Here is a 25536-nt window from a genome sequence, read left to right on the forward strand (position 1 = left end):
ATCACAGCTCTGGCCCTCAGACTTTTTAAACCTCTTTGTAGACATTCACTGATGAATCCGTAGACCCACTGGGAATCAGAAGTGATCTTTGGGCTGGAGGCAAAAAGAACTGAGGCTGAGAGAAAAGATGGATTTAGAAGACTAGTTCTCTATCCCTCTACCCGCTTCCCAAACACAAAAACCACCTTAACCCTGCCTGAATTCTGGGGCTCGTTTGGGGTGTTTTTAAGACCTCAAGCTCAGTTTCCTATACTGTCAAGTGCTTCTGACTTCTCCCAATGCCCTGAGGTTCTCCAAATGTAGAATGACCAATAAGATAAGAGTGGAGGTTGACCGATGTGTTTCTAGGAGTAGTACTAGAAACCACTAGAAGATTCAGAATAACCCTGCACCTCACTCAGTTTCCCTAACTATCAAAAGAAGGGTAGCAACTCTGACTTTTAGAGAAGGTGTGAAAAGTAAGAAATGAAGATGCTAAAATATTGTTATTTGTATTCTAATTTAATCCGTAATTAAGTTTATTTACATGAGAGCCTTAAATAACCATAAAGTGTGTGCATAGGAAGCAACTTTAGAGACTCCTGTCCAATCACTTTATTTTACAGGAGAGGAAACTGAAGCCCAGTAGTTAAGAGACTTGCCCAAGGTAGTAACATTGCCAGCCAGGTGTCAGGTTTCCTAGTTCAGTGCTCATTTCATTCCAGACTTCCACAGGGTCCATACCATACTCATATGGCTTGACCCTCACACATCATCTTTCTAAACCCGGTACTCTCTCTGGGGCCCAGGGTTATTTGGTGACCTACCTTTTCCAAAGAAAACCAAAGCTATTCTTGTCCCCTTCTCCGCATTCAGTTTCTCTCACTACTCAAGACTCTGAATGTAGGTGGTCCGAAGTTCTCTGCTTGAGGATTTGAAATGTCTGTGACCTTCCTACCTCTGCCTGCTGTACAACCTTCGGGTATCTTTTCAGTGGGGTAAAATTTGGGGGGTGTAGGGAGAGGTATTAACGTTAAAAGGGAATCAAACAAGTTGGATACTTGTTCTCCGGTACCAGAGAAATTTGTGTTCGACTCTGGACTGACCTTTGACCGAATATAGATCTTTAAGCTTCAGCATTCTTACCTACGAAATGGGCATCATAATGGTATCTACCTTGCGCAGTTGTTGTGAGAATTAAATGAGACAGTTTCTCTAAAGCATGGTTCTCAAATATGATTGCACATTGGAATTACCTGGGAAGCTTAAACACACACACGCACGCACGCACACACACACACACACACACACACACACACACACACAGATGGCTGGGTCCTACCCCTTGGAAATTGTGATTTAATTGCTCCAGGCATCTGGATTTTAAAAAGTCCCCCAAGTGATTCCAACTGTGTTGCCAAGATGGAAAACATGGCTGTTAAAACAAGGGCTCAGCATAGCACCAGGCAAATGATCAGCACTCAAATAATTACCTTCTCATAGGAGTACAATACTGATGATGAGTCAGAACTCCCTTCTCTACTAGAACCTCACAGCCCTCTTGAGGACCTTCTTCCTTTTGAATTTTTTCTGGCAAGGAACTTCCTCTCCCTCCCCATCCCCAGTTCTGCCCGGAAATCCCATCCTGAGTTTTTCTCAAACACTGGGCTGGTGACTTCCTGCTCTGAGAGGTCAGTGGGGAAGTGAAAGGTGTCCTGACATCAGATGATTGTCCGCAGATCCATTCCAGGCACCTCCTGGCTGTGTCTACCAAGAAAGATTGTTTAACCTCTCAGCGCTTTCCTCCTAAAAAATGGGAGGGAACTGTCATGTATTACACCCCCCAGAGGGGCTGGGCATTGTGATAACCGGTTAGGACCGCGTACCTTCTCTAAGTAGGATGATCACTTCTGCCTTGAGAATTATTAGCTGCGAAGAGGAAAAGAGACAAAGGCCGCGCGCAAAGAGCCTCGAGACAGGCCAGCCCGCAGGCTATACCGATAAATGGGAGGAGTAGTGCATATCTGTAGGTCACTGCAGATACCACCTTACAGAGATCGGGGGAGCTCCGGAAGGCGGAGGCGACTCTTTCGGCTTGTTTTACCAACAGGTGGAAAATACAATCTCTAAACCGCCCCCTCCTGGCCAATTTCTGGAACGTTTCTCCACCTCGGCCCACCTTTCAGCTGCTCTCTGACTTGAGTTCGAATTCGCAGCGTAGGGATGTGGACACCAGTGAGCAGTACCCCGGTGCCGACCAGCATGGGACGTCCTGGGGTGCGCGCGGCGCGTCCACGAAAGGCGCACTTCCAGGCCAGACGGAACGCGATTCGGATCCCGGAGGGAAGGGCGGGCAGAGCCCCTCAAATTAAGTGAGCTCTGGACCAGCCTCCCGGCCAGACCCCTGCCCTCCTCTCTCAGTCTAGTGGGATCCCCAAGCTCTCGCGCGTCTCGTGCTCGGAGGGCCGCGCCGGGATCCCAGGCAGACGGCCCCTTCTTAAGGTTTCTTGAATGAGTCTCCGAGAAAACAAACTGCTGCCCTGGCGGTGGAGGATTGGGTGGCAGAGGAAACAGCTCAACGTTCGGTGGGCCACACCACCCTTGGCCCTCGCTCCTGGTGGAGCGCACAGTCCACGCTTACAGCTCCTTGCCTGGTCGGCGCTGTGGGCCCCCAAGGCAATTCGCCACCCTCGGGGCATCGTTGGTGGCTCGTGGGTGGGGCGACACACCACAGTCTCTGCTCTCTAGGACTTGGTTTCCAATCTCGGCTCCTCGGCGGCTTCTCTGGAACGTCAGATAAGCCTGTTTCTCCCAGGCCGTCACTCTTTTAGGTGATACAGTGTCCAGGCCAAGATTTCAAAGTCTGGGTTTAGATCCCTGCGGTGCCACGTATGGCCACGTGACCTGGGACAGATTATGTGACCTCTGCGTGCCTCGATTCCTCATCTGTAAAATGGGAATAATATTCCTACCCACATGGGGTTGTTGTGAGATGTAAATGAATGGAAAACATCACAGTGCCGGGCACATAATAAACACCGTATAAAGTGATATTATTAATAAAGTAGGGTTTAAACAATCACGCTGCATTGTTGCTGTATTAAATGAGATAACGTAGGTAAATTGCCTGTATTACGTAAACAGCAGATAAATAATATTTATTTGTAATATTATTACTCCCTAGAAATCGGATTTCTTCCCCCTCCCCCCCCCTTTTTTTTAAATCTTGGCCTCCTCGTGTGTTCATCAAGGCAAAGGACTGTGCGAATTGGCGCGCTGCAGGCTCAATATAAAATGGTCTCTGAATTCGTGCCCGGTTGTAATTTCCTTGGGGGTTTTGACAGGGGCTCTTTAATGTTGTCAGGCTAGCGCCACGATTTTGTTTGCAGGAGGGCAGTGAGTAAATTATATCCTGGGTTTAGCAAAGCAAGAAATAAACACATTCACAGTAGGACTCTTCGAACGAACTATTTTATTTCCCTTTTGCTTTTGTTCTTGGTCGTTGATGGTCCGCTGCAGACTAATGCGATACTGATGTATCTTAATATTAATGGTTCGGAGCTGAAGAAAGCCATCTGCCTTGCGCCTCACGCCTCACGCCGTCAGGGCCGCCCCGGCAGGGTTGGGAGCCACCATGAGACCCAAGCGAGGACACGGAAAGATACCTACGTCACTTTCTCTCTCTTTAGCCCAGTCATCTCGTCTGAGTTCCGGGGGAAACTGACGGATTGCGAATGAATTTAAACGTCGCTGCTTTGCGATCATAATTTGAGCAAAAAGCAAGAGTACCCGCCTGCGCCGGGGTCCCCTTGTCTGACGCAACTGGGAGCTCTTAACCCCTTCCTTATATGTGAAACTTGTCAGGGCCGAGCAGTGGCATTCCAAACCGCCCTCACCCAGGGCACCTGCTGTGAAGTATTAAATGTGAGCGGAGGCTGTCGTTGGCCGGCATTTTGGTGACGGCAGTCTCCTAAAAACCAGCGTTGGTGGTTGATGAGACCCAAATCAAGGACTGCAGTCTTCCCTCCTTTCCCGGGGCACCGCTGGTCTGGCAAAGCACGGGCGGTAAAGTAGGTGCCACTGAAAAAAGATAATCACCACCCTGTGCAGTTCAGTCGGGTATTTCTGTCTCTAGGGTGCTTCCAAGTGCATTCGGGACTCCGTGCCTAGATCCAGAAGCCCTCCACCTCCGAGCTCCTCCGCATCAGGATTCGAGGAGGAGAAGGACCACGTCCAGGCCTGGTCCCTTGCGCCCCATGCTGTGTAGAAGCTCTGGGGGCGCAGGGAAGCCGAGGAGAGGCGCGCATGGATAGACTCTGGACGTAGCCGAGTTTCTACCTTTTAAAGAAAGGGCCGTGCGCCTGCCATCAGCCTCACTGGAAAGACAAACGCAAAAGCAAACTTAAGCAGCAAGTTAACTTTCAGGAAAGGGGGACCCAGGTGAGAAAGCGGATGTGAGGCCGAGTGTGCGCCCCGGGAAGCAGGAGCGCAGGGGAGAGTGTCCGCAGGCGCTCTGGGTTGCTGCGCCACAGACGCGTTGTTGTTTATAAACTTGTTGTGAGCATCAGGGCGGTGACTACGCGGTTCTTGTTGGATGCCTTTCCTCCTAGAAGGGAAGGGCAAACAAACCAATCTTTGGCAACGTTCAACTTCCCGGTGGCATTCAGCTGCATGACGGTTTTCAATGTAAATGCACTTAGAAAACACCAAAACAACGACCGATTATTTGTTTTGGTGTAGGAAGGTTAGCACACGCACCGGAGCCGTCCTTCTCGTTTTTCTTTGATTGTGTCTCAGATTTACATGTTTTTACTCGGCTACACCGCCCTGGCCTCCCGCCCGCGCTCCCAGGAACCCCAAGTCCAGTCCTCACTGCAGCTCAGAGGAAGGCGAAGGCAGGATTTATCAACCCCCTCCTCAGGACCTCGGATTTCATCTCTTTCTTTTTCCCCTGCATGTTCAGTTTGTTTTCTCAAGACCTAAGCAATTTTTAATGTACTCTATACTTCCCGCTTAATCCTCATCGTTTATTGTATAATTATAGTTTCAAAGTGATTATGTAATTAAAATCATGTTTCGTTGCAGCAGGACTTCAAAAGGGCGGCAGACCCCCGCTCTGGCATTATTTTCTGGTGATGTAATAATTTCCCTGTGATATTTAAAATAAACACATTAGTTCAAGAATTCTAAACATATCTCAAAGTATATAGTAGGCTTGATTGGCACGAGGCTGGGTTGTAAAGAAATGGTAAAACCTATCACTAGTTTAATATATTTCTATGCTCCCATGCAGGGTAAATTATAGGATAATGGGGCGCAGGCGATGGTAAGCTCTGTTTATATAATCCATTTCTTCACACGAGTTCCCATTGCTTTCCCTTCCCTTTGCTGTATGTGGTGGTTCTCTGATCCCCTGACCTCAGCCATGTGTTTTCACTTTTTCTTCTGATCTCAATTCCATGACCAGCGGGGAATAAAATACAAATTGAATAGTAACCATTCACAGGCCGCTCTTTTCAAACTGTTGTTAAAACCTCTTTGTCTTGTCTAGCGGTTGATAGATAAATGTGTTGTATTTCTCCTGACTTTTTTTTTTCCTTCTTCCTCTCTCCCCTCCCTTGGTCAAGGAAAAAATAACCCTTCTCAACCCAATTATGCTCTTTAAAAATTAAAACCCACACCTCCTTTCAAACCCTCTCCTGCGCGTCCCGCTCTCCCCCGTCGGCCCATTGGTCCTGCGGCCGTAGGAGACGCGGAGGATTCACCACGTGGAATAAAGAAGCGGCGGGAGCCGAGCGCGGCTGGGGGAAGGCGCAGTGCCCCCGTGTGAGGTCCGCGCTATTGTCCCGTGGCCCGAGGTTCATTTAGCATCGAACCTGTATCCCCTCTGATCTCCTAGCGGAGCGCCCTGAGTAGGCTCCCAGGGGTGGGGGCCGCCCCTCCGAGAATCAGAATGGGGCAGAGGATGACGGAGCCCGGGAGAAGGAAGTTACAGAGAGGTCTGAAAAATAAACCTCCTCTTTTGCCCGCCTTTTTCTTTTCATGGTCAGACCTGTTTGGGGCGCGAGGGAGACAAGAGGCCGAGCTGTTTTACAGCTTTTCTCCCAAATGATAAACACAATGCCTCTGATTTCTGGGCCTTGCCTTTCCCACATCTCTCTCCCTTCTACCTCCTCGGTTTCTTTTCGGGAACGTAAAGGCAAAAGAAAATAATTGTAGAAACTTCTATCCCGTGGCCTGCCCTACTTTTCATCAGAGCTTCTTCGGGGTCAACGGCCCGGCAGCGTCTTTGTTACTACACAGCCAGCGCCCGGGAGCGGGGCGGAGGGTGGGTGAGAGCGGACCCCCCTATTTCTGCATCTCCAAACTGCAAAGTGCTCCCTGCTCGGGCTCTTTTAAAGCGAGCTAACGCTGCCCTTCCCGGGAGGGAAGAGCGCCCCCGCAGGGCTGCTCGCCGCGCTCTCCCCTCGGCGCGCACGCCCCCTGGGCGCACGGCTGCAGCCAGGCTTGCCTGCCGAGCGTGGCTGGCTGGCGGGGGAGCCTAGCGGCGGAGCGGGAAGGTCGCAGCCGCCCGCGCCCGTGCGGGTGCCGCCAGGCTGCTCGCGGCGCCCGGGTAGGGTTTCCCGGGCGGCGCAGACCCGCCCGAAATCCTCGAGGCCGCTTGACAGCGCTCTTCGCCGCAGGCCGGCGTACCTGTAAGCTGAGCCCCGCTCACATGCTTCACATTAAACCTCCGTGCCCGGTGTCTTTTCTCTTTTTTTTTTTTCTCTCCGAAAGGGTTCTTATAAACTTCCCTTGGTTTATTTAGCCTGGTTTTCATTGCTCCAGTTTTGCATGGGTTGCCTTTGTTTAGTTTATTAACCCACGGGGTTACTCTAACTAAACATTTGGGCTGAATACTTCGGGGTTGAATTTCAACGTTTTCTAACGAAATTACCGAGTTTTTTGAAGCTGCACAGAGAACGCTGTGTTGAGTTTATTAGTCAATTTAACAGACTATGGGGGGGTGGGTGGAGAATTTAGGACACTTGGGTTTGTACCCACTGAGGAGAAGCAGCTCGCGAACCGTCGGGGTTGGGGCTTCAATAGTGTGAACAGCGTGCGCGGACCGTCGGGGCGCGCTTCGCGCTACAGCAAAGGACTTACCGGGGTCCCGGGGCCTTCCCTGCCCGCGGGCCAGGCTACCGAGCAGCGCGCCGGAGCTGGCCGCATCGCTTCTAATTCCGGCCAGGCTCAGAGACCCGGCAGAACCACCTGCGCGCACGGAACTGGGGGGCTAGAGAGGAGGCGAGGCCCGGAGACTGGGCCGCGCGTCCTCCGCAGGGCCCCTAGTGTGCTTTCCCCAGGTTCTCACCCGCCCATTGAGTTTACATGGTGCCAGCAGCGGGAGAGCTCTGCGGCCCCCCTGCTAGGAAGGTCAAGGAGAAAGGGGTTATGGTGGAATCTGCCAGAAGAATTGGAGATGAGTGGGCGATCGTCCGAGGTGGGCGAAGAGCAGGCTGGCAGTTCCATCCCTGGCCTTGGTGAGCTCCCAACCCACCTGGAGAGACTGTGGGGGCTCCGTCCCAAGCCCAAGGAAGACTTGGGGGAGCCCGGGGATTTGGACACACTGGGAGGTGCGACCTCTCCTCTGTAAGGCCACCTCTCGGGCACGAAGCCAGTGCCATCCCACCTCCGATGTGGCCTAAGCGAGCAGGAATGATGAAAAGGGAGATACTGACGCTGCTTCTCTGGTCGGTGGGAACTGGAGCAATGATCAAGACCTCTCTCCACAGCTTCCTTTCCCACCAGCCACCTTCCCCACTTCTCACACCCTCTGTCATCCGCCGCCAGATTTTGGCACAGTGATGCCCAGTTAAGAGGTGGCCTAGCTAAAATGTCCTTGACCCATAGGCTTCTTAGATGAAACTGAAAACTCTGTTATGTCTCTTCGGAAAAGAAAAGAAAGGGAAACCCAAAAAAAAAAAAAACCTCAAAGAACCGGGGAAAGGGGGAAAAAAGAAAGGGGAAAAGGAAAGAAAAAACAAAAATCCCAAAATCAATTTTAACCAGCCGGGGAAACATAGGTGAAAAAGCAAGATTCCTTTACTACAGCAAGCAGGCACCCGCGCCCTGGATGGATCCCAACATTTTCTAATTTAATTATGATAGGTAGTACGACACACGAGTTCCAAATTCAAAAGATACGAATGGGTGTAACAGGAAAAGTCATCTTTCTCAGCCTCCCAGTTCACCTCCCTGGAGACAACCACTGTTAGATTCTTGTGAATTGTTTCGAAGAATTGCAAGCTTTCACAAAAGGCCCATGCACTGCTTTCGTTTTTCTGCTTCCACACTCTGACACTTCCTGTGCACTTGCCAACTACTCAAAGTCTGTAAGAGTGCCACCCCCACCTTAGAGGTTGTTGCTTGTCACATCCCTTGTCCCTAGTCCTGCCTAACCCATCCGCCTTGAATTCTACGAGGCTGTCAAACTCAGAATTTACTTGTTTTCTTTCCTTTACACACACACAAAAAAGCCTGGTCATCTCACCTCATCCTTTTCTACAAGTCTTTGCTTTTCCTCTGTTGTAGAATGACTTTTGCCTTTGCTTTCCATTTCCTTTGCCACTGCTACAGGTTGGCCCCTTATTCTTCCTCATTTGCATCATTGGGACAGCCTGCCAGGCAGCTTCCTAGTTGTCCGTTCCCTTCCCTCTAACCCACTCTGCACCCTGCACTCACCACTTCAATCATCTAAGGCCAACTTTGATGTCCGTTATCTGATCAAAAGCCTTCATGGCTTTCCATCGCCACTAAATCACAAAGCTGCGGATTGCTGCTAGAGTAAGAACCTATCAGATCTACCGAAGATGGTCACTTCTCAGCCTGGCTGACTGAGACTTCCTTGGGATGACCTCAGCTCCCCTCCCTGCCCTCCTGCCAGCCCTCTCTAGTGAGCATTTGTCTCACCTTCTTCTCTAGCATCCTGATCCCTCAAGCTCTCCTGTCCCCAGACCTCTCCTCAAATCTTCTAATACCTGGCAGACCCTTGTCCCCTCTCCACTGTTCAAAATCCTTCAAGGCCTTTCTCAAAACCTACTCATCTCCAGCCTTTTGAAATATTTCGTTCCCCCAACTCTCACACTAATTTGTTTTGATATTGCTTATAGAGATGTGTTTAATAGTCATTTGGGTGTTTGTCTCATTTCCCCTTCTAGATTATAGACTGTTCATTCCTAGCACATACAAAGCAAGCAATATTTTTTAAAGTTAATAATACCCCCTCACTATTTCTCTTTTTTTCCCAGTGCCCCGAAAAAAGAAAAACTCTAATAAAATTAAAATATTTTTCTTTTTCTTATACGAGCTGTTTGTTACCTTATTATATGAGCTGTTTGTTACCTTATCTTATTAAAGTAAATCTCACTGGAGTTTGACTAATGTACAGGATTAACCCTTCTAGGATACATATGCATGTATTAAAGAGAACTAGTTATCCCAGAGAATCTTCACATTAGTCAAGGGGGTGGGGTGGGCCCTATTGGGCAATTGTTTGTAGGAGAACAGTGAATGACAACTTAGGGCTCCATTTCTGAAAGGTTTTAGAAGCCTGGTAAAGGTGTTCTCACTTAAGAATGTATAAATATTAGAACTGAAGTTCTGGGTTGAGATGACCAGCCAGGTTAAATTTTACAGATGCTCCTCCTCATGCTCTCTGCTCTTTAGGGGAAGGGAAGCCGATTCTTGGGAGCAGAAGGGAGACCTCTTCCAAGTCCCCTGCATCTTTTGGGTCCCTTGACCCCAGACTCCCATTAGCACAGCTTCACACCTCTTGTCTGGTCTGAGCCAGTGAGGGGCCAGAGAGTGGGGGAAGAAGTTTGAACCCCTCTTCTCCCCTCCCCATAGGCTCCATGAGGAACCCTGAAATAAAACGCAATAGCAGTTTTGTGATGGCTATGCCCATGCATCCCTAAGCCTCAACACCTTCCTCTATCAGCCAGATTGCTGTCTTTAAATCCCTCTACAGCTGTCACTGCTCTGACCAGTTTTAATACCTGACAATCCTGCTTTGTATAGAGATTCTATGAAGTATGCCTTTCCTTCACCCTGCCCCCACCACTGTAAGAGAGTGGCAAAGGGTAATTTATCATCCAACAAGAATTTGCTCCCTACCCCTTATTATGCAAACCAAGCAGGTGCTAGGGGGCTACCTGGTGAACAAGATAGACAAAGACCCTGCTCTCTGGGGCTTACCTTTCTATTAGAGGGAGGGCAGCAAATGTATTTTGGGCTTAACCCCATGCTACCCAGTCTCAGCCGATGGAGACAACACTGAGCTGGGAGTCAGCTTTAGGCTCTAAGAGGGCTCTAAGAGGACTCTGTACTCCTTATGTCCCTAGAATGATTTGCTCATCCTCATGGATCAGTTTCTCACCTCCAGACGTGGGAGATTTTGTGAGATTGACCAAATCAATGGGCATTCAAATTCCCTAAGCGTGAAGTATTTGTATGATTGAGTCTGGAAGTTTAATTGTGATTATAAAAGGAAATCTGATCGGTTCTGTGTAATAGCAAAAACAGACACACACACACTCTTCTCTCCTGTTCCCCACTCCCAAGGGAAAAAAAAAACACACTCTGGAAAGAATCTGAAGTTAAAATAAAAAGCAGCTGGCAATAGGCCCATTGTGTGTGATGATAATTAGACAAATGCTTTCCAGTATGGGAAGATCTTGTGAAGACAATGGTTGGGAGGGGAAACGAAAGCTTAGGAAAGGGAATTGAGTAAAGCAGTGATTTCTGCCTTCCTGCAAAAGGTTTAAGTGGCACACGATGCCACACAATCTCCAATTTGGTACCTTTTATTATTTTTCATGCATCTTGGGAAACATGTCTTCAGCTAAGAAAGTAAAGAAAAACTTGAGGCTTTGATTTACAAAAATTAAAGCCATGACTAGACTTTGGATCAAGGTTGTGTCCCGGGCCTGGAAAGCCTCATCCTTCATTGTCTCAAACCTTTCCTGCCCTGAGGAAAAAGAGTTAAGATTCTTAAGCTAAAGCAGCTCTTCTGCCATCTGGGGCTCTGACTTGGTTGACCCTTTCTGAAATTATTGTAATCCGGAATCTGGAATGGATAGAGATCTGGTCAGGGTGATGGTGGTTGCCTGCTTCTGGGTGGCTTGGGATCTTCTGAACAGTCCTGGGGGCTGCGGTGAAGGGAAAAGCAGTTATTGTCAGTAACCTGGCCAGCTCTGTACATGATCTGGGTCGCTCTTTCCCCATCCCCCAACCAAATTTTACTCATTAGTAATTATATTAGACATTTACACCTTAGTGTGAATATTAAGGCCAGGTGTTGATTTACCCAGGGTTATTTACATTTTAAACTTGGATTTTGATTGTAGAAGAAAGTAATTTATCCCCATTTTAAGAATTTTGAGTATATGAACATGTGGAGGAGGTTCTTAGTGGAAAAGAGCATTGAGGGAGAAATAGGAAACTCTCTAGAAAGCTAGATAGCGCTGGGCTACGGAAAAACTGGTGGAACCCCCTTGACCTGAGCAAAAGAGGTAGCACTGTGGAAAGCAAATGGATTAGAAGCAGAAGGAAGATAAATGGTAGGGAGATTACCTTCTTTTAATAAACAGACCCATCTGCTCTCTGCTTCAAAGGGAAGAAGAACAGATCACGTAAAATTTCTACAGCATTTACCCTGAACTCTCAGACTCTGACCTCTCCCCTTCATCCACCCTCAGATTTTACCACAGGTGTGTACTGTCCACTGACATGAAGGACAGTGGCTGTGCTGTTCAGAACCAGCCTTGGAAATACTTACTACTAACAGAGCAGTTACAAAGTGCGTTAGACGCACATAGAGTACATTATATCCCTAGTTGATGGACTTTGATATTTACTGGTTCTCATCTATGGAAAATAAAACGCAGGCTTTTATTTTCTTTTTAATCAAGGAGGCTTAAAAAAAAATGTTTTTGAGTATAAAATGATACACATGCTATGTAAAACTGCAAACCAATACAGACAAGTACAAATAAGAAAGTAAAAATAATCTCAAAATGTGACCCAATGGTAAGCATTGTTAAAATTTATGAGGACTATTTCTTTGAGTAACTTTCTATGCATATAGGTTTGATATTTACAACTTAAAGTAAATGGAATACACCTCTATGTCAGGGCCTGCACATCCTTCCACGCTCCATGTCAGTAAATGTAGGTCTGCGTCATTTTCTCCTTTGGTGTATAACATACACACAGAAAAGTGCACAAATCATACATGTACAGTGCCACGTATTTTCAAAGCGAACACACCTATGTAAGAAACAACATTTCCAGCATCTCATAAGACTTTCTTGCCCCTTCCCAGTCACCACCTCTTTCTAAGAGAACTTCTACCAGCCTGGGATTAGCCTGGTCTGCTTTCCAACTTCATATAAATGGAATCGTACAGTGAGATTCTTTTATTTCCTCTTTCACTCAGCGTTCTCTTTGTGAGATTTCATTTGTATAGTAGTATATATTGTTTACCCACCCTAAGGGATATGTGGCATTCTGTCATATGACTGTAACCACATTTTACTTATCCAGTCTACTGTAGATGGACATTTGGGTAGTTTCCAGTTTGGGGTTATTATAAATAGAGCTGCTGTGGACATCCTTTTGCATATTTTTTTGGTAGATACATATACACATTCCTGTTGGGTATATACATAACAGTGGAATTGCTGGGTGGTAAGGTAAGTACATGTTCAGCATTAGTAGATATTGACAGATGTATTGTCATTTCTAATGGCCAGGCCACATGGGGTTTCATTGTATTGGTGCCCCACATTTACTTCTTTATTTAACTAGACACCTATTGATGGACATTTACTTTGTTTCCAAAGCTTTCTATCAGAAACAATAAAGGGACTGAATCAGAGAGAGATTAAGAGATAAACTGCTCTCTCCCTGCTTAAATGAGGGCTCAGGCCTACCCAAGTTTGTGTAGCTTAGATGACTTTCACCTGTTGTGTTATTATTCCTGCAAGGAAGAATTACCAGCCTCAGTGCAGTATTTTTCATGATCAGGAAGAAGAAAACCAAGTCAGGAGTCCACATCCAGAATTAGAAACATCAGCTCAGTCTCCAGTTCTTCATCCGTGAAGACATAATGTGCCTCTCTCACTCAAGACGCTGACAGTGGCCCTCCCGGCATGAATCTTCAACGTTACCTGTGCCAAATCTTGGTGAGGTGATCAATGAATTACAAAACTCCAATTACTATCAATTATATACGAGAATCATTAATTTTTACATTTTAATATATTTACAATAGTTAATCCATTCACATGGCTCAAGAATCAAAACGATATGGAAAAGTATACATCGAGATGTCTCCCTCCCATCCTGTGCCCATCTACCCTGTTCTCCATTTCGCCTGCCTCAGTGTGTAACTACTTTCATTGGCATATCCTTTATCCCTCCAGTGTTCATGGGAGCCTAAGTATATTCTTTATTCCATCCTTTTTATGCAAAAGGTAGCATACGATGTGCGCTGCTCTGCACCTGCCCTTTTGTTCTCACTCTACATCCTGGAAGTGCTTCTGCATCAGTATACAAGTTGCAGGAAGGATTTGATGGTTCTGTGAGGGAAGCTATCAGGCAGCTGCCACATGATGGAGAACTTAAAGATATTTGAGCACAGTCTTTACTTTTTACTTTCCCTCCATTAATGTTCTTCCAGTTTTACATGTGTACACAATCTAACTGGAAGCAGCAGAGCTACCCCAACCTGCCTCCAAGAAAGGAAAATGGATCACTTTAGCTGTTTCTTCTCAGCTTGACCTAGAAAAACATTTTGGGGGAGCATTTTCTTACACTTGGCTTGAGCTCATAAAAAGAAAGTTTGTGCCTGCTTTTGGCTTCATCCGTCATACTCCAGACTCATATCTTCAAACCACCCCCTTCCCTGAGCTGAAGGCCTGCATTTTCCAACGTGATCTGAACATCACTGCCTGAGGTTCTCGCCTGAGTTTTCTACCTGAGCGCTTTCTCTGCACCCGACACTGATGCAGGCTCTGTGAATACAGTGTGATTGAGTAGAAAGAGGGAGTTTCCACTCTCCTGGAACTCACACTGTGGTAGAGGAGACAGAGAGAGTAAACAAATAAAGAAGAAAATTTCAGGTAGTGCCGAGTCCTGTGATGAAAACAATGTGTGATGCAGGGACGGGAGACTAGATGGGTACTTAAGGTGGGGTGTTCAGGAGGGCCATTCTGGAGAGATGACATGGAAACCAAGCCAACTATGGGGAGATCTGGGAGAATAATATTTCAGAAAAAATATTCTTCCATTTGAGTAGATGGGGTGAGGGTGATGTGGTTTAGAAACAAACTAAAGGTGGTTAGTACGGCTGGAGCATAATGAGCATGTAGGACAGTGAGGTTCATCATTTTTCCTTTCAGCTTAACTTGGCCCTCACATTTCTCTGATGCTCTCAGAGATATAATGATACGAGTCTCCTGGAAGCCCCCTTTGGCTTCTGCCTTTCTCCTAGCCTTTCATCCAGCTAATCCCAAAGTCTCTACCATCCGCCCTTTTCTATTTCCACTGTCACCACCAGATACCAGCCTTTACTGCCTCATACTCCTATAAGGTTTCACTGAATCGTAAAAAGAAATAAACCATCAAAGTTATTGGAGGCAATGACAATTTGACAGTGACTAGGCCCAAAATTCTTAGTTTTGTTTTCATTACATTTACATGGTTAATTCAAACTATGATTTTGGGACTTTGTGTACTGTTTGGTGGCTGATTGTTTTCACAGAGGGAGGACTGCAGGAAACCCCCAGCCCTCTCACGTCTAAAAGGACAAAGTTGGGGACCTGTGCTTGTACCATGTTTCTCTTCTAAATAAATAGTCCTCAACAAGTATTCTGTAGTAAGTGAAGATAAGTAGAGTATTTTTTAACTTTATTTTTTTCCATAGTATTAGCAATTCTTTAAACTTGCTGGACATTCAGTAGAGGTTTATTGATTAGATTTCATTTGTTCATTCAGCAAATATTTTATTGAGCACCGACCATGAGCCAGGCACCGTTCTAAGGGATACATCAGTAAATAAAACAGACTAAAATCCCTGCTCTCAGGAGCTTCCTTTATAATGGAGCTTACATTTGTTAGAAATATTGAGAGTACTTCCTGTTCACTTCCATAAGGGGATGATCCTAGGAAAGTTTTTTTTTTTTTTAACTTCAATTTTCTTATATGTGTCAAAAGTTTGATTAAAACTTTTGGAGACCACTGATCTGATTCCAGAATCAGCCCTTATCAGCCATGTGTCCCTGTTATTCTCTCTGAGCATTGGTCTTATCGTCTGAAAAATAGACATGATAATGCCTCACTAGAGGTATTGTGAGTATTAGATAGCATAAATAAAATACTGTGTCTAGTATACAGTACGTGCTTCATAAATGGCCACCATTATTATTATTATGTGCTTTATGGACATAATAAAAATGTTTAAGGTATGGTTTCTGCCCCACTGGGTTTCAATATCTACTCAGAAGGCCAGACTAAAATGCAAGAAATAATCATCAAGCAGTACGCGAGAGGATATATATAATTAAGTGGTTCAGTAAATTGTAGGGTGTTAGCAATAAATGCCATAGGAATTCAAAGGAGGAAAAGATGGATTTGAGCTGGTGGAGGGTAGGACTGGTGCTGGGCTTTGCAGGAGAGATATAAGAGAGGATTCAGAGGGCCCCTCAGGACCCCGGGGACAGGGAGAAGGTGGGTGTGAGTGAGAAGTTGACTAGATGGAAAGGTAGCGTCCAGTGTCTAGTCATAACTGGCGTGGGAAGCTGGGCAATGGAATTTAGACTTGGTATGTAAAGAAAGAATAGGCACCAGCCTTAAAAATCCCACTCAGGTCAATCCAGGTCAAGGGAAGAGAGAGAACTTTCTCCATTCTGGGTGGAGAGTGTTGGAGGCTCTTAATTAGGGCTGGTGCAAGGAGATGTAAAACTCTGACAATTCTCTACCACACTAGTCAGGGATTACATTGGCTGGCTTGTGAAAAGCACTTCAAAAATAAGCAGCTGGTTTTTAATGTTAATTTCAGGGTATAATATAACCTACAAGTATTAGCCCACAAGGATGGTATGTTTTATTTGCTTTGCCAACTTGGGGCAGGATGTTATAAGAGTATTTGGCAGGGCCATCAAGAGAATGAACGTGAGCCTTTTGTGCATCTTTCTCACCTCTCTGCCACCTTTCTCACAAAGCTGGTGGTGGCGGCTGGGCTCAGGATGTTGAAACTGCTTCTGCACTTCAGGGCCAACTTCCCAGTTTAGCCAGAGGATTCTGTGATCTCTGCTTTGTGCTCCCTGCTTTGTGCTCCCTGCTTTGTGTACGAATGACCACCACAAATGGCATTCAGAAGACATACCATCAGGCTTGCCCAGTATAGTCAAAAGGATCCTTTTTATTTTGCTTCATTTAAATCTAGTGGACTTGAAGCATTTCACGAATACTTCTTCAAAGCCTGGGTAAGGGGAAGGTCACAAAATGAGAGTAGACAATCCCAGAGGATTGGTTTTATCCGAAAGGCTGGCAACCCAAGTGGAAAAGCATCAATATGTAATTATCCAATTAAGGTATCAGGGTTGGGAAATTGTGTTTCTACTTTTCGAATTAAAAAATGAAAGCAGAAAGCAATCAGATAATCTGGATTTGTAATCAAATAATCAGAAAATCTGGGCAAGGGAAAGGCCAGGCAGAGAAGCAGATCCCTGAAATCCTCCAACACATCACTCTAGGTGGCTGCACTCAGAGCTGTCACAGGCGGGATGATGACATTGACCTAGTTAAGCGGTGGTAAAATTCATATAACATTAAATTTACCATCTTAGCCATTTTTAGGTGTACAGTTCAGCACATTAGGTACATTCACATGGTTGTGCATACAATCTCCAAAATTCTTTTAGTCTTGCAAACCTGAAACTCTGTACTCATTAAACACTAACTCCCCTTTCCCCTCCCTCCAGCCCCTGGCAACCACCATTCTACTTTCTAAATTTAACTACTCTCAGTCCCTCACATAAGTAGAATCATACAGCATTTATCTTTTTGTGACTGGCATACTTCACTGAACATAATGTCCTCAAGATTCATCCATATTGTAGCCTGTGTCAGAATAGCCTCCCTTTTTAAGGCTGAATAATATTCCATTTTGTATATACACCACATTTTGTTTATCTTTTTATCCATCAATGGACAACAAATGTTCATTTATTTTTAAGGCAACTTTTTAATTTAATGTTTTGTATAGGTTAGGTATTCACATGGTTCAAAATTCAAATCATATAAAAAACTAAATGGTGAGAATCTCTCTTCTGCTCTTGTCCCCAAGTATAATCCACTTCTTCCAGATACTTCCAGAGTTGTTTATATGTATGTACAAATGGTAGCATACTATACATGCTGATTTGCAATTTGTTTTTTTGACTTAAGAACATTTCTTGGAGATATTTACATACATAAAAAGTATACACACGTGCATACACACACGCGTGCGCGCACACACACACACACACACACACACACACACACACACAAACACCTATACATCTGCACAGTATTCTACTGCATAATTGATTTAAGTCCTCTATTGATGGGCATTTAGGTTGTTTAAAATCTTTTGTTAACAATTTTGCATTAAATCAGCAACATTACATTTGTCATTTTGGACAAGTGAGAATATCTGAAGGGTAAATTCTTAGAAGTGGAATTGCTTCATCAAATGGTCTTTTGTCAACGTGTGAAATTGTGATAGACATCACCAAATTTCCTTTCACAGGAGTTGCAACCATTTCTTTTCATAACTAGCCATGTGTAAGGGCTTGTTTCTTCACACCTTTGCTTATATGTTGAATTATTCATTTTTGTTATTTTTTAAATCTAAGTAGCTCAAACTTTAGAAATATTAAGAACTGTGCTATAAATCCAGTGAAAGTACATTCTTATTCATTCTCTTTCTCTCTTCTTCTCCTTTAGTCATTTTCAGGCTCAATATCTATGGATAGGCCGTTTCAAGTTGCAGTGACAAGGAACATAGATGGCATAGCGTTGGAAATGGGATAGAGAGCATTTTATTTGGGCCATCGAGGGGACAGGTTGGTAGTGAATGAATGCTCTTGTCCAATGGCTATTTTGTGACTTCCATGAAATGACTCAGCAGTCTACATATAGGAGGATCTCCTAAGTAGGTGTCCACATCACAAAACCCTCCCTGTAATCAGCCATACTTGGCCACTTCCTTAATCGAAGTAGGAAATGAAACTCTCAGCCTGCAGCCCTTCTTCTAGGCCAGGAGGCAGCTCTCCCATCACCGTAGGGCCCTCTGGGAAAGTCTACACAGTGACAGCCGCCCACTTGCTGGGATAAAGACCAACACCTTCACTGCCTAATCATTGACAAACTGGCTTCTTTTAAAAGCTATTTCAAAGAGAGATATTTTGAGTTCCCTGATTTACTTTGACAGCAAATGATCTAAGTGCCATTCAGTATTGTCATAAACACAGACAGCAGATTGAGAGAGTAGAACTGGAACCCTGACAATCCCTCCCAGCCGTGAACATAGTAGGGGCTTAGTAGGTATTCCTCATACATCTCACTACATCCTCATATCCACCCTACCAGATATTAGTCTGCTTGTTTTGTCATCAAAACTCAAGAGGGGCAAAGCAACTTAATCCAGATGACAGAGCCAACTGGTAGGAGGGGTTTGATTTTAAAGTTGGTGCTAAACTACAACTCCACACGCCTTACTGTTGCAGTCTTTGCTTATGCTGTGTGTCTTCTGACCCCACCCAGATTGGAGCAGGCCCATCAGGAGGCCTGTGATCATCTCAGCAAAGATGCTGGTCAGCCCAGGCCAACCCCAAGCCATCTGCTTCAATCTTGGGCAAATCCTGGGAGCTTTTGGAGCAGCTGGAGGAAGAGGAAAACAAAAGGAATGTCCCACCCAGTGTTCACAGAGACTGTTGGGAGTCCAAACTAAACTTTAAGCACTTCCTTCTGTCTTGACTGCCATTCCCCTAGCACCCTCCACCTCAGTTCCCTGGCCCTGGATCCCCCCAGTCACCTCTGATGAGTACGGGACCTTTCTCCATCCTGGTCCTGGGCTGTGCCCTCCCCTCTGCGCTCCCATAGCAACCACCCCCAACACACTGGCTTATAAAACTGTTTCCTTGCCCGTCAACAGATTTGGGAGTTTCTTGAGAGCGATATTTGATATTGTTTGACACTCACCTTTGTAGCCCCAGGTCCTCACTCACTACAGACCTGTCCTAAAGTTTATTGACCTGAGCTGAAACCACTCACCTGCTCCAAGAGTACTTGGATAAGCATGGAATCAAAGATGAAGCCAGAAGACCAGTGGGCTGGTCAACAGCAGAGTGAGGGGAGCCACGACTTTTACTCTTTCGAGGCAGGGGAGACCCACATTCATGGGAGATCAATTTCATTTACAGGAGAAGGGTCAGAGTAGACCATCCCTCAAGGTCCTAACTCAGACTCCACCTCTCCCAAGAAGCCCACTCTGCCTACTTCAACCCCACAGATCCCTCGTTTTTCTCCAGCTTTAAAGTATTCTCCCTGTACAACCTCATACATGGCCACATTCTTCTGGGATATGACTCTTGACAGGTCTTATCTCTCCGCGTGACAATATCTAACCCTCATATAGCATAGCCCATGTCCAACACTGTTCTAAGCCTGGGTATATATTCGATCATTTAATTCTCACAGTGACCCTATATAGAAGGTACTATTTTTATACCTTTTCTACAGAAGAGGAAATTGAGGCACAGAAAGGTTAAGTAAGTTGCCTAAAGTCACACAGTAAGTGGTACCCAGATTCTAACCCAGGCAATTGGGTTTCACAGTCTTAAACATCCTAAGTGGAATGGAAGAGCTCCTCAAAGGCCACATTCTCGCCCACTTCCCACTAACCCGTGGACCCCAGCACAGTGGTAAGAATTTCAGTAACATCCTCTAAAGAACAGTGAGCAACAGTATTGCTGCCTCAGACCTGCCATATACCTGGCTATGTTATAGTTTAGGTTAGGGGCCACCTGGGCTTCAGAAAAAAAAATGTCAGCTCTTATGTTCCCTTATGGGTTTCATTGCCAAGGCAACTTTGGGGTATAGACCACTACTTCTCCTCACTCACACTCTTCGCCTTTCTACAGCTCTGGGCAGATTCTTCTCCCTGTAGTGAGGAAAGACAAGCAGTAGGCTCTTTTTCCCAGGAGTTTTAGTATGCCTGCTTGTTCTCCAGTAATGACACGGTCAAAGCTGTGCCAACTGGAGTTTTGCTAACCTGAGAGCCCTTGAATCAGGCCTTTCCCATATCACCTTCAGTCTAGAAAGTGGACACCAGAAACTAAGGGTGACAGTGCAGATGGGTTTTAGGGGTTGGGGTGTCCTAGAGTTGCTGGAGAATGGGAGTTTGCATTCCCACTGCCTTTGGTGGGGGCGGGGGAAACAGATCTTTAGCTTCACGAAACAAATGGGAATTTACACCGTAAAGCACTGCCCTTTCATTCACCTGTAGTTCTTAAGAGGGAGAGGAAGAAAGAGAAAAAAGATGGACCTCCTGGAGCTATATGAATTAAGTCTCGGGTAACAGGAATATCTGCCCCACTTTGTTCCCCAGGGTGTAGCACAGCTGAGCCTTTCCTCTCACGGCCAGGCCTTTGGGGTTTGATTTGCATTAAGCACAGAGTTAGTGCTTTGACTCTCATCTGGAAGTGAGTTGTGACATTCTACTGCCATGAAGGCAAAACCCAGCCCCAAACTCCATATGGGGACAAGGCTCTCAATTAGCCATGTACTGCTGGGGCTGACCAGTCACTCCTGCACACCCCACCCCCTGCGAAATCGAATCAGAGTGATTTATGCCAGGTTAGAAGGAAAGAGGCTGCTTTTAGTTATTTCACAACATGTGCCTCCTGCAGGGTGGCCAGCTGGTGAAACACCCGTGTGGGCTGCTCAGGTTCTCCTATTGATTTGCAAAGGCTCCCACTGATGCAAATGTCATAGCTGGTCTGGTATTCAAAGTTTAAATTCCTTGATTCGGGTCAACTGTTTTGTGCAAACCAAACCTGATGACAGTCTGCACAGAATGCGTAAGTATGAACTCTGATTCTAAAATGACATGACAGATCTTCAAACAAAGAAATCAGAACTTGCATATTTGCAGTGGTCACCTGTGAGGTCGACACTGATATTTTTCTTGCTCAGAATAATTTTGGAATCTCTGGAACTCCAGAACTTAAAGTACCTTCTTTTGCATGCCTGAAGAGTAGTGAAGATTTGGTTTTTTGAAGGTGGATTTAATTTTGGGGAACTGTCAAAAATAACTCAGAGTCAAGTCTGGGGTGTTAGGCCAATAATCAAGTTGGGTGATAGCATTTGGGACTGGAAACCAAAAAGCATAATTACCAAGTAAGGCATCTAATGTTCTTCCTGGACCAGCCCTGAAAGCCTCAGAAAATAAGAACAGAGCTGTTTCAGGCAGTTGGAGCTTCCCAAAGTATTGATAACAACTTTGAAGGACCAGCAATTACTTGGCTAAATAGCTTGTGAATTACTTGTGTGTGTGTGTGTGTGTGTGTGTGTGTGTGTGTGTGTGTGTAATCGGCCTTATTACTTAAGATATATTTATGTAAAAACTCCTCTTAAGTAACCATGTGACTTTGTTGGCATAAAAGCTTATTAACTAGCACTGTTTTTCTTGTATTTATCATAGGCCATTAATTTATTTCAATAGACCTACCATTGCTCCTGAGTTTTCCTTGGCAGCAGTCCAATTCCTGAATGTACTGCAGAGCAAGGAGCAAGTAGTTTATCATAACAACGAGGCTGAGATTATTGCTGAGAAAAGCAGAGGGAGGTCGCATCTGCACTGCCCCTCCAGGCCAGCTGAGTCGCAGACTAGGGGCTGGGAGTTGGCTTTGGGCTTCTTTTCTCTCCAGTGCAGTCTTTCAGGCTAGGTCGTCCTGTGACGTTTGGTTCGTTTCATTGTGATTTTTCTGAGCCCTAAACCTGTGCTTGGTGTTGTGCTTGGCACCTGAGGAGGTTTGAGGAGAAGGAGAACACGTTGCCACCTTCGAGTGAAATAGAAGACAAGTCCAGTGCCACGAAGGGAGTGCAAATAAATCGGCCTAGGGTTTCTGGAAGGGAAACTTCAACAGCAGATACAGAAAAGGAGTCCCTGAAGGAGGCGACATCTAGGACGCAGCCCACAGAAGGTGGTGTTGGCCCGGTGGCTGGAGCCCGGGTCTGTACAGAATCGGCGGCAATTCGCCTTTCCCAGCCAAGCCCCGCCCGGACAGCTAGACCAGTTCCCTGTATGGAATTACAGCATTAGGTGAGAAGTTAATCACAAACATGAATCGGCCTTGTTTTTTCCTTCTCAGCCAGGTTCTCGAGCTCTGCAGGGGAGTGGGCAGGGCCCCTTGCTGCATGTACAGGAAATCATACTGGGGAGAAACATGAAGCCGGCCATTTCTCACCGGGGCCAAGCTGTTACCTGCGTTTTGAGATTACAGGGGAATTTACTGTTACATAGGAAGAGAATCCCCTCTGCGTGGCAGGCAGGAAGAACTCTTTCATGGGCCAATGGGCTTGTTGGGTTCCACCCAGGCTGTGACCACTGGGCAGTTTTTCATTTCAGGGAGCCCCACCCCAACCCCAGCTCTGCCGTTCCTCCTGGACAGAGAGCTGCACCTAGGTCAGAAACCCTTTTTTGCGAAGGTTTCTGTTTTCACTCCTTTATCCCAGCCCTAGATGATCAGCTTCTATAGAAAACCCACTTCTCATCCAAACCAGCGGCACTGGGTTAGAACCTGTGGTTCTGCCAAAAACTCTTCCTTCCCCAGCCTTCCTCTGGAATGTTCGGCACTCTCAGCTGCCCTTATGCCCCCTCACATTCTTACTACAACAGCTCTAGATCATCCCACTTACCACCTCATATTTGCAGAATGGCTGTCATTTGCATAGACTGGTGATGGTGCTGGTCTCCCCTGCTCTGGAACCCCATTGCCTTCTGCTTTCAGATTTGATAACTGTGTCCCCTCTGTCTCGATACTGACCTGACGGCAGAGCCAGTCTGAACGCTATGCTTGGCTCAGAGTCATGATTACGAAATATTTTCTTCCCTTCTGAATTCTGTATGCAAAATCCTTAGTTGCCAATAGTTTCTTACAAAGAAAAGACCTCGGCGTCATCAGAAAAAAGTAACCCTCACCAGAATCTTAATAAATCTCAGTAGGTAGCCAGGATTGCAAAATATTTCATTTCTTTGTTTCTTTTATTTTTTTTAAAAAAAGTATTAAAGTTACTGCACGCAAATAATTAGAAATCTCTAGTCACTTTGACTTCATAGGTCATTGCACAAGCCTACAGATGTTCAAGAAATTTCATTTAGCTCTGAATGTCACATCTATGTATGTAGCCAAAGGAGTCTGATTCTTTTTATCTTCTGCCCCAGGAAAGTTTCATCTGGGAAACAGGCTGTAGGGAGGGCTAGACCCAACAGACTTTCTTACTATTAAAACTTAAAGCAAGTTAAACCAGCTGCTGGAGCCAAAACACAAGTGGACTTTGGCAGTTTGCTCCAGAAGGGAGACCTCGCAAAAGGGTGGATTAGTCCAGAGGGCAACGACCAGGAGAGCACACAGGAAAGACGTGAAAAACATTCAAGGAGCTGTCTCCCTTCCTCACGAATAGAGCTGCTGCAGGAAAGGGTCAAGATAATGCGTGTGACCAGACGCGGATGTGTGTCCTTTCACCCCGGGGAACCATACATCAGAGGTTATGCACACACCATACCCTTAAAGTCAAAATCACTTGTTATCAACAAAGCCCATGCTCACATCTGGGCAAAGGCAGAAAGATCACACACAGGCACGCATGCACGCGCTTACCTGAGACATGGATAAACAAGCCTGCTTTCCAAAGCTGTCACCCCGATCTGTAACAGACTGCAGGGGGCTTCTCTCGGGCCTCTACTGGTGTCTTTCAAAGCTAATTGTTTTCTCAGACCTCTGTTTTGATTTTCAATACAACTGAACACATTAGTAGACTGGCTCATGTGGGCTGTTGGGTGGTCACCCTTTGGGGGAGGTGCCCAGGAGATCTGGTGCAGTGGGAAGAATAGGGGCTTGTGGGGGCGGGAGAGTTGAGAGATGAACACTAACACTTTTTAAAATCTCTGTGCCCCAAGTATAAGGCCAACGTCAGGAACCAAATTCATAAAAAGTCCCATGGAAGCTGGCAGCCTCGTGCTGTGGTTACTTCAGCCTTGGGTGCTGTGGAACGCCGGGTGATGATGGGTGAATGGGGAGATTCGACAGATATGAGAGTTTCTAGTTTTCAGATAAGACTTGAAAACAGGCCCCTGGGAAATTGAGGTCATACTAGATTCTTCAAAAACCCTGTGGCTTGGCCAACTTCTAACCCAAATTCTTACTCCTAAAAACCCCTAGAAGAGTCACCTGAATGAAGCCCTCCTCACGTACCCCAGTTTTACACAGTCCAGCAGCTGACGAATTCCAGCCCTGCCTGCTGCAGCTCTCTTTCCAGGTAAGTAAAGGAGGCTTCGGGGAAATGTATCAGACTTCTCTCACACTGATTCTAGTGAAAAACCAGCCCTTTAATACCAAAAGGTGGATTAAAAAATGCTCATGGGCATACATACTCAGAAAATGGCAATAACTTCTATGAATTTTTTAGCCAGTTTTCCAAATACTTCCCACTCATGCACCAAGAATGAGTTCTAGTTCTTTAGACTTAAAAGACATTTAAGTGGCCCTCCTTTAAAGTGAACTAGATGCACAACCCTTCCTCCCACCCCACTCAGATGAAGAATTGATGGCGTATGGACCTGTTGGCTCGTGTTTGAGGCTGGAGTAATGGGTGTGCTGTACGCAGCACCTGCTGGCAGCTTCTATTCCCATCCTTCCTGCTCATCCAGCAACTGCTCAGCAGCAAGAGAGGAGCAACATTCCACACATGAGGCATCAGAGGCCTTTCCTGAGAAGCTGGAGTGCTTAATCATCAAGGAAGTGGTCTGGTGCCAGTAACTGAAGGCAGATCTCAGACTGAAAAAACGTTGTAGCACGTTCAGTAAATAAGCAATTGGCTAATGGGCCTACTAGCCCCAGAAGGCCCAACTCTTTTTCAAATGCACAAGATGCAGCCTGATCAGCATGGAGCTTTGACCTCATCCAAAATTTATAACACAATCAATGCATTCAGTAAGTTTCCCCAATTGGAAGAGGCTTTTAGTGTGTTTAAATGCTGATGAGAAAGAACTAGCATAGAGAAAGAGGAGTTGAAGGTACAGGAGAGAAAGAGGATGATCAGTGGAGAGAGACTGATGAAGAGGCAAGAACCTGGAATACAGAGAACAAGCACAGGATTGGTCACAAATGGGGCGGAAGGCAGCTTCTTTCACTTCCTTGGGAGGGGGGACAGAAAGCACAGACCCACCTGCAGCTGGTTTTG

The 25536-nt window shown here is 45.8% G+C and overlaps 1 long non-coding RNA gene across 1 annotated transcript; it reads right to left on the reverse strand.

Moving 5' to 3' along the window:
- Positions 1 to 17572: 17572 nt before the first annotated feature.
- Positions 17573 to 23274, reverse strand: LOC105300489. The gene is made up of 3 exons (XR_896625.2): positions 22993 to 23274; positions 21803 to 22096; positions 17573 to 20233 (listed from the first exon to the last, which is right to left on the reverse strand). It is a non-coding gene; the product is annotated as an uncharacterized LOC105300489 (long non-coding RNA).
- Between the last annotated feature and the right edge of the window lie 2262 nt (positions 23275 to 25536).

Source organism: Pteropus vampyrus, unplaced genomic scaffold (assembly GCF_000151845.1).
Source record: "Pteropus vampyrus isolate Shadow unplaced genomic scaffold, Pvam_2.0 Scaffold213, whole genome shotgun sequence".
Taxonomy (NCBI): Eukaryota; Metazoa; Chordata; class Mammalia; order Chiroptera; family Pteropodidae; genus Pteropus; species Pteropus vampyrus.